The sequence below is a fragment of the Barbus barbus genome (genome assembly GCF_936440315.1).
Source record: "Barbus barbus genome assembly, chromosome: 34".
Taxonomy (NCBI): domain Eukaryota; kingdom Metazoa; phylum Chordata; class Actinopteri; order Cypriniformes; family Cyprinidae; genus Barbus; species Barbus barbus.
This window is the reverse complement of record NC_136762.1, coordinates 17,597,685-17,610,247: the sequence shown is the minus strand read 5'-3', so window position 1 is coordinate 17,610,247 and position 12,563 is coordinate 17,597,685.

Below are 12,563 nucleotides of genomic sequence, written 5' to 3'. Positions count from 1 at the left end.
TGTTGGCTGGGCACCACCTGACTTGTCAAATGAGACTAAGGTGAATAATTTTCCCGGAAACTGCCATCTGCGTGTCAACAATGAATTATACACGTTGTTTGTGTTTTGCACAGCTTTTGGGAATAGACGTCCATGGTAAAAAATAATAGTATTAATTCCAGCAATAATAATGATTAATAATTTTGAATACATTTTAAAATAAATAAATATAAAAAGATAAAGCATCCGTTAAATTACAGAGCTATAAAAACAAAAACAATATTATTATTATTATTATTATTATTATAGACATCCATAGTAAAAAAAAAACATAGCAACAACTGAATAAAATAAAATCCTTAAAAGTAAACAGCAAATTATTATTATTATTATTATTATTACTAATAATAATAATAATTAAAAAATAAGACTTACTTAAAAGGTAAACAGCAAATTATTATTACTTCTAATAAACATAATAATATTAATAATAATAATAGCCTAATACTAAAAACGAATAAAAAGACATCCTAAATTTCTGTCATTTATTATATTTATTATAATATAATAGCCTATCAGCAGCAGCATCCTGGTTTACAATGTTTTAATAAATTAAATATTGGATGTTTAAAATCAGTAAAAAGATTAATAATTTTGCATGCCCAATGCAAGTCGAGTTGTATGACAGTAAATAAATCATAAACCTTCCGATCAGTGCATTAAAACAACAGGTGCGAAAGTGTGGAAATGTAGGCTGCAGTTTATGAAATCATGCTGACCATCAAAGCCTTCATGTCACTCAAATCCACTCCAAACATATGATTTCTAAACTCTTACCTTTAGTGGTGATGATGGGCGATCTGTGAAAGTGATCCCGCAGATGATCCGAGCCGATGTCGCTACAGGATCCAGATTATCCCGCTGCTGAAATCTGGATCATGGATTGTCGCAGAATTGTGAGGAATTTCTCCAGGTCTCATTCGCGATTATACACACTATTAATTTCAGCCATTTGGTACGAATAGCAGTGGACAGTGGTCCTTATCCCGATTGTTATCCGGAAAACCCGTCCGACTTCCAGGCGAAAGCAATAAAACCAGTTGTACTTTTCCTCCAACTCCAGTCAGCTCTAATGAACCCCTGGATGCTTCAGTACTTCCATGATCTTAAGAGAATTCCAGCTCATAATTCCCGAGTTTCATTGATTCACGTCTCAAAAAGCTGCTCATAGATTTCGACTGCCATACAGACACACACGAGCCTCATAAAAACAATCAATAAACATCGCTGTCAAATCAGCAGTCCAGATGGATATTGTTGTCCACGAGCTGTTGGTGGGCATTAACGGTCACAAAACAAGAAATAGACGGTTCCTTTGAGAAAGAAGCAAATAGATTCCTCACAGAACATGAATTAACCCATAACACACTGACTGAGTGAGCGCTGGAGTCATTAGTCAGCGGGTCCAGCCTATACAGCTCTACTGTCATTCATCCACCCTTTCCCTTTCAACCATCAGCTCAGCTCATCCACCCATCCATCAGCTCATCCACCACCCATTCATCCACCAGCACATCCATCAGCCCATTTAGCCATCCATCGCCCATTCATTCACCCATCTATCCATCACCAATCCATCCTTCCATCCACCCATTCATTCATCCATCCATCCATCCATCCCCCCATTCATTCACCCATCTATCCATCACCCATCCATCCTTCCATACACCCATTCATTCATCCATCCATCCATCCATCCATCCATCACTGCATTCATTCATCCATCCATCCATCACCCCATTCATTCACCCATCTATCCATCCATCGCCCATTCATTCACCCATCTATCCATCACCCATCCATCCTTCCATCACCCCATTCATTCACCCATCTATCCATCACCCATCCACCCATTCATTCATCCATCCATCCGTCTATCCATTACCCATCCATCCTTTCATCCACCCATTCATCCATCAATCAGCCCATTAAATCCATCCATCCATCATCACCCCATTCATTCATCCAACCAACCAACAGCTAACCTATCTATCGATCAGCCCATCCATCCACCCATGCATCTCCACATCCATCTATCAATCTATTCATCCATCAGCCCATTCATTCACCCATCTATCCATCACCCATCCATCCTTCCATCCACCAGCCAATTAAATCCATCCATCATTCACCCCATTCATCCATCAATCAGCCTATCCATCCATCACCCCATTCATTCACCCATCATCACCCACCATCCATCCTTTCATCCATCTATCCACCCATTCATCCATCAATCAGCCCATTCATCCATCCATCCATCTGAATATCTTTGTAAGTAATAATATTTGATGGATAGACAGTCACAAGGGAAAGACACTTTGATTTTTTGAAAATTAAAGGAAATAAGGCATTGTTTGGCATATACGTATGATATACAAGCACATGCGCAGTAACCTACTAATCCTGCAAACATCATGTGACCAATTATTCTCCAAGCACATGAAAATGATGTGATGACCATGCTGACTGGTGAATGACAACACAAGAACGCACACGCAGTCTCAAGCCCTTCACTGGTCACATTCTGAGCTGTGACGTCAAAGGGAGCAGGGGAAATATAAGACCATTTTATGCTTTAAAGCACCCTCCAAAAAAAATTCAATGGTAAAAAAATCAACGCTAGTTTTGAATAATATAAGGGTTCATTTTGAATGGCCATTAATGAGGAAAGATATTTTTAATACATCTACCAGCGGGGCCATTAAATATATTTGAACATTTGTCCTGGTCTATATCTAAAAATGACCAAACTGCAGTGGTAAAATATTATAAGCTATCAATTTATCATATTTATATAAACTGAATGAAAAACAAAGAAATATGAAATGCGCACCAGCCTCGTCATTCATTTTACAGCAATCAATGAATAATCAAAGACTTCAGGTCAGTACAGAGGCTTCAGGTTTTCAAGGTAAAGCATGCTATATAAATAAAATGTATTATTTTTATTTTTTAATTTAACGTGAAATTAAAAACACTTTTTTGTGACTAAAGCAATCTTTCTTTGTCAGTCAGCTGTGCCTGGACAGAAATGTAAAGGAGTGTGTGTGTGTGTGTGTGTGCGCGTGCAAGATGAAAGCCAGCACACACATCAACCCTGGAAACTTAAGTGCTGAAAGAAAAAAGAAATGGGTAGAAAATAACACGACCACCACAAACACACAAGAAAACATTTCAATAAGGAGCAAAGCAATCAGCACAATATGAACCCCCCTTCACAGCCCTGTGAGAACTGACAAAGGAGCGAGCCTACTCATTCATCAAAGCAGATCATGTTTACCAGCATGAATCAAAGAGCGGGCTTCATGATTCTGAGTCACAGACATGATCAAATGAATGGTCAGCCTGTGATGCTTTATAATGGTCATGCTTGAAAAACACTCTAATACTCAGACAGATTTTTCACAAACCATAAAATTTGACTAGATTTAGTAAGTAACGTCTAGTTTACAAGTGAAGATTAATTCACATTTTGCTTCAGGTTACGATGTAACTGAAATAGCGACAGATATTTTCTGTATTGTGATAAATACAGTATGAGACTGAATTATTGAAATAACAAAAACGACTTGGATAAATCCATCGGTTTTTGATCAAACAGAGGCAGATCTGAATGACAACTTGCAGTTGATTATAAGAAAAGGACAGGGTTTATGAAGATTAAATGATTGGAGAAGTCAGGCGTACAGAGAGAAGTTTGTGATTTATTGACATCTTGATTAAAAATTATTGTTAGAAAATTAAGGTAATTGATAAAAAAAAAAAAAAAAAAAAAAAAAAAAAATATATATATATATATATGATGCTAAAAAATAAATATACATGATGATTCATTCACAATATTATCATTTAGAAAATAAACAGGGTGAATTTCCATTTCATGTCAACTTTAAAACAGTGTTCACGAGTGCTTATATATAAAAAAAATATAACTAAAATAATAATACAATACAAAGAGGAGCAATAAAATAAAATGAAAACAAAAAAGAGAATCAAACGGTAAGAAAAAATATATAAAACATGGCAGATCATTCTCTTAATTTTATATTTTCTCATGCTTTTGTCCATTGTCTATTGTTAAAAAAAATAATATTAAAAAGTTTACATTATTTAATTTTAAAACAACATATATTATAATTTAGCTTAATTTAGTTAGTTAAATGGGTTTAAAGGGATAGTTAATCCAAATATGTCTGTCTTCTGTTGAGCTCAAACAGTTGACGGTAGCCATTGACTTCCTATATGTTTTTACATTATATGGAATTCAATGGCTACCGGCAACTGTTTGGTTCCAAACATTCTTCACAAATGTTTTCTTTTGTGCTCAACAGAAGAATGAAACTCATACAGGTTTAGGACTTGGTGATGAGTGAACTCTCCCTTTACTACCTCGCAAACAAGCAAAGTGATTCTTTAGGATTTTTTTTATTTTTTATTTATTTAGCTGGAACCTTTATTTTGAAGCAAAAGAAACACAGTAGATGGTCATCTACAGTCCTCTATAACAGCTAACACAAATGGACATGCAACAATCAATTAGTACAGAGAAATTTTCCAATCCATTGATTTTTCAAAAGATTTCACACGCTCCTATTGACAGTGAACATCTTGAGCATGTTATGACCCATCACATCGGACCACATAACTAACATAATGCAACCGAAACCAATTCACTCGATCTCATGCACACAGCACACACAGTGATATAATGATGTGATAATTAAAATCCCCCTCATTTCTCGGCCTGAGTGTCCTCTAAATTCTTCCACCAGCTGACTCACAAACACAGGGGCTGAATCAGTGACTCACACACACTTTGTGGAGCATGCTGGGATTTTTCTCTAGACATCAGTCACAGGAGCACAGAATAAGCTGACCTCAAAGTTAAGCCCAAAAGGAACCTGACAACCGGCTGATATTGACGACACTTTAAAAATACACTCTTTCCAAAGTGAAGTTTAAACTTTAGCGATATCATAATCTTAAACTGAGAGAACATTTTTAATACTAGATTACCTGTCATATTACGCAGCTGAATCAGGAAACTGCAACTAAAGGTAGAGTTTATTGGAGCTGAAAAATGACTCCGGTTATGAAATAAGGAAATCACAATGTTATTCCTGTCAGGCCAGCGGAGAAGATTTACTGAAGCATTATCCGCTCCAAACACACTTGCTTTTTGCCTGTCTCTGGAAATGTAGTAACTGCAGAGTGATGAGAAGCTTTTTATCCGGTTTAACGCTCTTCTCAATTTTGCTTCACAAAGTGAGTCTGTCTCAGAGCGTGTGAAAGAAATGAAAAAGCAATTCATTCATTCTCATTAGCCTAAGTAGGGCAACCTGCTATGCTCCAGCTAGTGCCCAAATCCAGCCAAAAAAGTAGTGTACTTATAACATGTTTTACACAACAGTGACCAACCATTATTTTTTTTCCAGAAATCTGCATGTCAAAGGAACATGAACGTCAAATTTTCTCTCTTAGAACAAGTAATTTGTATTGCGCTTTTCACAACATACATTGTTTCAAAGCAGCTTTACAGAAAATCATGATGTTAATGTTCATAATATCTTAATATCTCATTGCCTTAGTTGCATTTAGCAGATTAGGGCAGTGAAATAAATTAAGTAGTGCTGTCAAATGATTAATCACGATTAAATCACATCCAAAATAAAAGTTTTTGTTTACATATAGTGTGTGTGAACTGTGTATAATAATTACGTATATATAAATACACACACATGAATATATTTAAGAAAAAAATGTCATGTTTATATATTAAATATATTTGTGTATAATATAAATTATATGTATATAAATATATACATGTAAATATTTTCTAAATATATGCTGTATGTGTGTATATTTATATATAATAAATAGACACACTACAAACACATTATGTAAACAAAATCTTATATTTTGGATGCGATTAACCGTGATTAATCATTTGACAGCACTAAAATTAAGTATAAAATAAATATCATTTTATGTGAGTATACTGTATGTAGGCGGATAAAGTTGGACATACTAATATATATGCTTTAGAGCTGTGCGATAGTTACATTTTGCGACAATTTAAGCAGTTAATTTTTGCTAAATAGTAAATATCGCTTTTCGTGAGTATGCTGTATGCAAAAGAAGTTGGATATATTTTACTTTATATATAGAACTGTGCCATAATATAGTAAGGAACACAATAGGAGATATTTTGAAGAGTGTTCATGCTGCTCTTTTCCATACAATGAAACTGAATGGGAACCAAAAATCATACAGTTCTAGAATGACAGCAGAATGAGTAAATGATACAATTTTCATTTTTGGATGAACTATCCCTTTAAATGTATCAGTACTGACCCAGTTCCTCATACTGTTCATGCACAACCACCCAAAACTCATGAAAGCACAGCTGAATCCAACACTTGAAACGATGCAAAGCTCATACCTTGCAATATTAAAGGCAACCAGGTGGAACATGCTGCATTTTCACAGGGAAATTGTATTATTAAGGATTTGGGGGATACAAATATTCGAGAGGGATGGAAGTCTGAAGTACAGATGGAATATGGTGTGTGTTGGGCTGAAGAGAAGATAAATGACACACAGGTGTGTCTCTGAGCTCTCCATTACACACTGGTTAATAGCAGGCGCTCTGCTCACTGAGGCTTTACTGGTCTATCGTTAAAGACACACAGCATCTTTGTTAAACAAGGCCATCTTAACAGAATAACCCCAAAAACTGAGTTAGGGGCAGGAGAAGCATCAAGGCATCAATAATCACTGACATTCACTGAAACCTTATTATTAAAAACAAAAGTTTGTGATTTAAGAGGTAAATGGGTAATTATTTGAATTTAACAACAAATTCAACTACAAAATCATTATCGAAAATTCAGGCTGATAATGGTGCAAGAAGTGGAGGATTTTGTTCAGGACAGGCTGTGTGTGAGTCAGCTACAGTACACGGACAGAGACCCTGTGGTGCATGAGGACACATTTAGGTGTGACACTGTGTCAGCTGGCATCAAACTGTCCCTCTCCGCCCTAAGAGCAGCTACATTTCCAAATGCTAGCATACTCAGAGGTTTCTAAAGAAACACTTGTTATTTACTCACTTTTTTGACTTATTCTTCAGTGGAGTACAAAAGGAGAAACCATGAAGTCTTGTCAATCCATGCAATTACAGTGAGCGGAGACTGAGGCTTTTAAGCTTCAAAAGGGCCACAAAAGCACTATAAAATGATAAATATACTCCACATGACCCTATAAATCTAATTCCAAGTGGTCTAAAATCCTAAAATAGATTTGTGTGAATAACAGACCAAGTTATTTACTGATAATCTCCGAAGAGTGAGCAGTTAACTCGAGAATCGCTTTGACCGTATTGAGGTGAACTGGTTCCTTTAAGGATTTCAAGGGGCTGTGAAAAGACATCAGTCTTCACACAAGGTCTGTAATCAACATCAAATTTCACAAACTCTGTCTCAGCAACATCTTGAGAAAAGGAATGAAACCATAAGCAAAGAGTGTGAGAAAACTTCAATCATTAAGCACTGCTTAAGTTATCCAGAGGTTAGCAGGTTCATTCTGGATATGATCATATTCATGTATTTACGCTGAAGGTCACATACAGTATATTATTAGCCCTCTTTCACCGGTCAGGACCCCTGTGATGGCAAGAAGACCAGAGGTTGCCATATAATTAACCTATGGGCCAGTAATGGATCCCTGACATCCATTCATGAATTCACTTAGCTTATGGGCATTAAGGTGGAATGTGCGCAATATGTGTAATACATTGTGATTCAATTCGTGTAATAAATATATAAAGTAGATTTTTAATTAAAATGCAAATCTTTCAGCAAAGAAACATCCATATGCCAGACAAAACTGAGTTCCTTGCAGCCGTGAAGTTAATTGACTCACATCAGTTAATAAGGGAATTAGTAGAGATGATTCTCCTATCATTATTGATGTTGCTCTTACAGAAAGCAAACAATGAGAATTAAAGGGATAGTTCACTCAAAAATGAAAATTTACTCATTTACTCACCCTCAAGACATCCTAGGTGTATATCACTTTCTTCTTTCAGACGAATACAATTGGATTTACTTTTTAAAAAAAATATCCTGGTTCTTCCAAGCTTTATAATGGCAGTGAACCGGGGGTCAAGATTTTGAATGCCAAAAAAGTGCAACCATCCATCAGTCTGCAATATCAAGCAGCAAAACGAGCTGTTTTGTACAGCTAAAAATAGCTGGATGCGAATTACACCAAAAGCCAGAAAAATTAAATTTATAAATGGCCACGCCCGCTCTTACGGGAAAAATAAGGTGGATAACATACTTTGGTTAAAATTTCTCAATGGTAGTGTAAAACAACACTTTCTACCTGGTCAAAAACAGCTCTTTTCTCAGCGACCCGTTTCGGTGTATGTCCCTTTAAATCCTAATAAGCTCTGCACACCCCACCCCTCTCTTCTGTTGAAATCACCATTATTTTCATGCAGTTATAACTTCTCAAAAACAATTTAAAATTGTTAAACACCTTTATAAACCCTCTACAAAGGCAACCTTAATAGTGGCAACATTTATGTTCAAACACCACGTAAAAAACACAGGGGGGCAGTCGTGGCCTAATGGATAGAGAGTTGGACTTGTAACCCGAAGGTCGTGGGTTCGAGTCTCAGGTCCGGCAACCACGACTGAGGTGAGACCCTTGAGCAAGGCACCGAACCCCTCAACTGCTCCCCGGGCGCCGCATTGATGGCTGCCCGCTGCTCCAGGTGTACCTGGATGGGTTAAATGCAGAGAACGTCCCTTTCCCCCTTCCCCTTTTGTGGGAAGTCGTGGCCTAATGGTTAGAGAGTCGGACTCGAAATCGAAAGGTTGTGGGTTCGAGTCCCCGGCCGGCAGGGATTGTAGGTGGGGGGAGTGAATGTCCAGCGCTCTCTCCACCCTCAATACCACGACTGAGGTGCCCTTGAGCAAGGCACCGAACCCCCAATTGCTCCCCGGGCGCCGCAGCATGGCTGCCCACTGCTCCGGGTGTGTGTTCACGGTGTGTGTGTGTGTGCATTTGTTCACTACTCACTGCTGTGTGTGTGCACTTGGATGGGTTAAACGCAGAGCACCAATTTCGAGTATGGGTCACCATACTTGACAATACGTCACGACTTTCACTTTCACTAAAAGTGAATTTTGCATCCGATGTCCCCTTTAAACATGGATTTTTACACAAATACAATGCTGCGTTTCAGAAGTCCTTTATTAACCCAACAGAGCCATGTGGAGCACTTTTTTATGATGGATGAATGCACTTTTTAGGGCTTCAAAATCTCAACCCACATTTACTGCCATTATAAAGCTTGGAAGAGTCAGGACATTTTTTAATACAACTCAGATTGTATTTGTCTGAGAGAAGAAAGTCATATACACCTATGATGGCTTGAGGTTGAGTAAATCATGAGGTAATTTTCATTTTTGGATGAACCATCCCTTTAAAAGCAGGAGTTATGAAGATGAATTTAATATTCTGTAAGCGAGCAAACAGAAGCATATTCTGTTAGGGTCTCCACTTTGTGTCTCGGAGCAAATCTGTAGTAGGTGAGAGCTTTAAGAACTGTTGCTGTCATTTTAAGCAACTTCCTTTTTGGCAGAGGACAGCTCAGTTTGGCGACAGCTCCAGCAAAATCTGTCTGTTTGACAAGAAGCCCAGAGCTTTGTGCCTCTCAGCCACAAAACAGAGCTGCCATTGGCTGCTGACCACCTCAGTTGTTAAGGCAGTGGGTTAGCGTTGGATTCAGAGAAAGGTAGAGAAGCAGCGGTGATGGCCGTGATTCTGCCATGTAGGACATGTTCCTGGATCAGCATCTTTTGTTGGTCCTGGAACAACATACCTGTCAAACAGTCCAATCACTAGACCCAACCATTAACTATTACTAGTACACACTACAAGACAAGCTTTAGTTGACGAAATCACTGATGGCAACGGTATGTAACCATGTTAAACAGTTTTTTTTTCATAAGATAATCAAACATACTGTTTGAGAAAATAATATGATTGTAAAAAAATCAGGAATGAACTAAACATTTAAAATGCTGTAGGGACACAGACAAACAAAACCATAGACAAAGACTTCACAACATCATAGTTGTGATATTTATATGAGTAGCCAATTAGACAAAGGACAAGGGCTGACTAAAACAAGTAAAAAGCCTTTAAAAAAGCACTACTTTTTGTTCTTTTATCTTTTAATGTCTGACTATTCTGGGACCAAAAAGGTCCAGATTGTTGAAGTGCAAGACATTTAGTGCACGTCTGTGAGACAATCAAAGCTGTGGCGCATCCTATGAAACATTTTTACTTGAAAACAAGTTCCAGTGACAAGCCAATGTGTTGAAATTTGATGAAAGGGCCACAAAGCCCTTGAATTTGTGTCTCAGATATTCCATGTGCCTTTGAGCTGTCAATTGAGTTGTCAATCAATCCACTTGTTATGACAACACATCAAAACACAATGTCAGCTTAAGGCCATTTTCTCTGCTCTTGCTAGTAAAAAAATAAGTCTACTGTCCGTATATATATATTTTCTCCCATTACGCAAAGGATTCTTAAAAACGTTCAGTGGACAGTAGGACTGGAGGCTTAAAACAGAAGTGGAGACTGAGGTAATGAGACTGGAGGCTCATGCTGTTTCAGTACAGCTTGTCTCTTATCCCTGGCTCTGTGAAACCTATTCGAGGGACTGAGGTTTAGGGTGGCATAGCAGAGAGAATTCATGATGGGGAAATCCATTAGTAATGGAGGCTGAGATAGACACTGTGAGAAATTAAACATTTGTTCAGGCACATTAGAAATAACATGTACTTGAATAATTTCAAATTCCACCATATACAATTTGAACATCCGCAGAGACCCGTCAAGCCATGGAGCTTTCACGCCACACATCATGTCCTCATGCAATTAAAAATACATTGCGGATCAAAGAGGCAAGGTGCCGTAATGGGGGTTTAGGACGATTCCAAGAGCTCGACGATGGAGGGGGGCCCCCAGAGGGGAGGAACGCGATTTATACTGAGGGGAACACTATTTATACCAGGAAGGGTGCAGAGCGCGATTTATACTGAAGGGAACGCGGAGCGCGATTTCTACCGGGAAGGGCACAGAGTACAAAGGGGTCATGAACTGAGAAACCAAAATTCCCTTGATCTTTTGACATATAAGAGGTCATTGTACTATAAAAACATCCTGCAAGATTCAGAACTCAAAACTTCTCGTTACTCTAAAAACAGCCTATATTGAAGCCAGTCTGCCAAAACGACAGCTTGTGGAATGTTCTACTCTATGATGTATAATAGTGTGGCTAAGCACCGTCTCTGCAGAAGATCAATGCCTGCTTCTACATAACTGCCTGTTTAGCCCTGCCCACCTGTCAATCAAGCTCGCTGCAAAGGGTCAATTCCACAAAAGAATTGTGTACTATATCCATACAGCACACAGTACACGGTACATGTATATTGAAAATACGCTATTCTTTAAACATTGCCTTTAAACGAAACCTAAAATGCACTTCCAACAGACAATATAAAATATAAATAAAAAACATAGGACATTACCTCATAAAACATAGGACATTACCTCATGAACAGCAAGAAGGGGTGACAGTCCAGTCCTTCACTCTGTAAACCTGACTTGTCAAAAATGTACACATTTTCATGGCATTACCTGTCAAAGGAAAAAGCATCCAAATCAAACCATCTTTTATATGTGATGTTGCAAAAGTCAGTCAACTTCACAGAAACAACCCAATTAAACTCAGAATAAAATACCCTCATGGACTACAAAAAGGGTGTATTTGGGTGGTGAATTCCCTTCGGGTGGCTAAATTGACTGAAATGCATGAGGAAGACAGTGTCACATTAGCCTAGATCAGCGCGGCACCTTTCCACAGTAGTGTGAAATAGCTTTTCTGTCGCTTGTCACAGACCATTACACATCTCTGTTTCTGTTATGTTTAAACAACTAGGAGACAAGGCACTTAAAGGCTGTAGTTGAAACATTCCGATAAATCCGGTGAACTTTCAGCTGTAAGTGCTCTCAGTGGACACAAACTTTGGCTAACTTGTCAGAATCCAGAGGCAAGAGAAGTCATTGTGAACTTAAAGAATAGGATTGAAGCTATTGTTAGCCATGCATTACATCAAAGTGTCATAAAAGTGTGGAGCTGAGAAAAATACTTACACATATATATATATATATATATATATAAAATGGAGCATATTTATAAGTGCAAATAAAGTAAGAATATTCCAATTTGACTTCAGATGAATGTAGCATTACCAGTTGACTCTATACTTTGAACAGAGGGACAGAAAGCGGGGAACTCTTTGTCTGGTCTTAATATTACGCCTCTCATCCGTCACTCTAGACCGCTTCATTCAGTCGCAGAGCTGTGAAACGGCTGTGACCTTGTTCACTCAGCATCAAGCACATTCCCATCTTTAACAATAACATTCAAACTT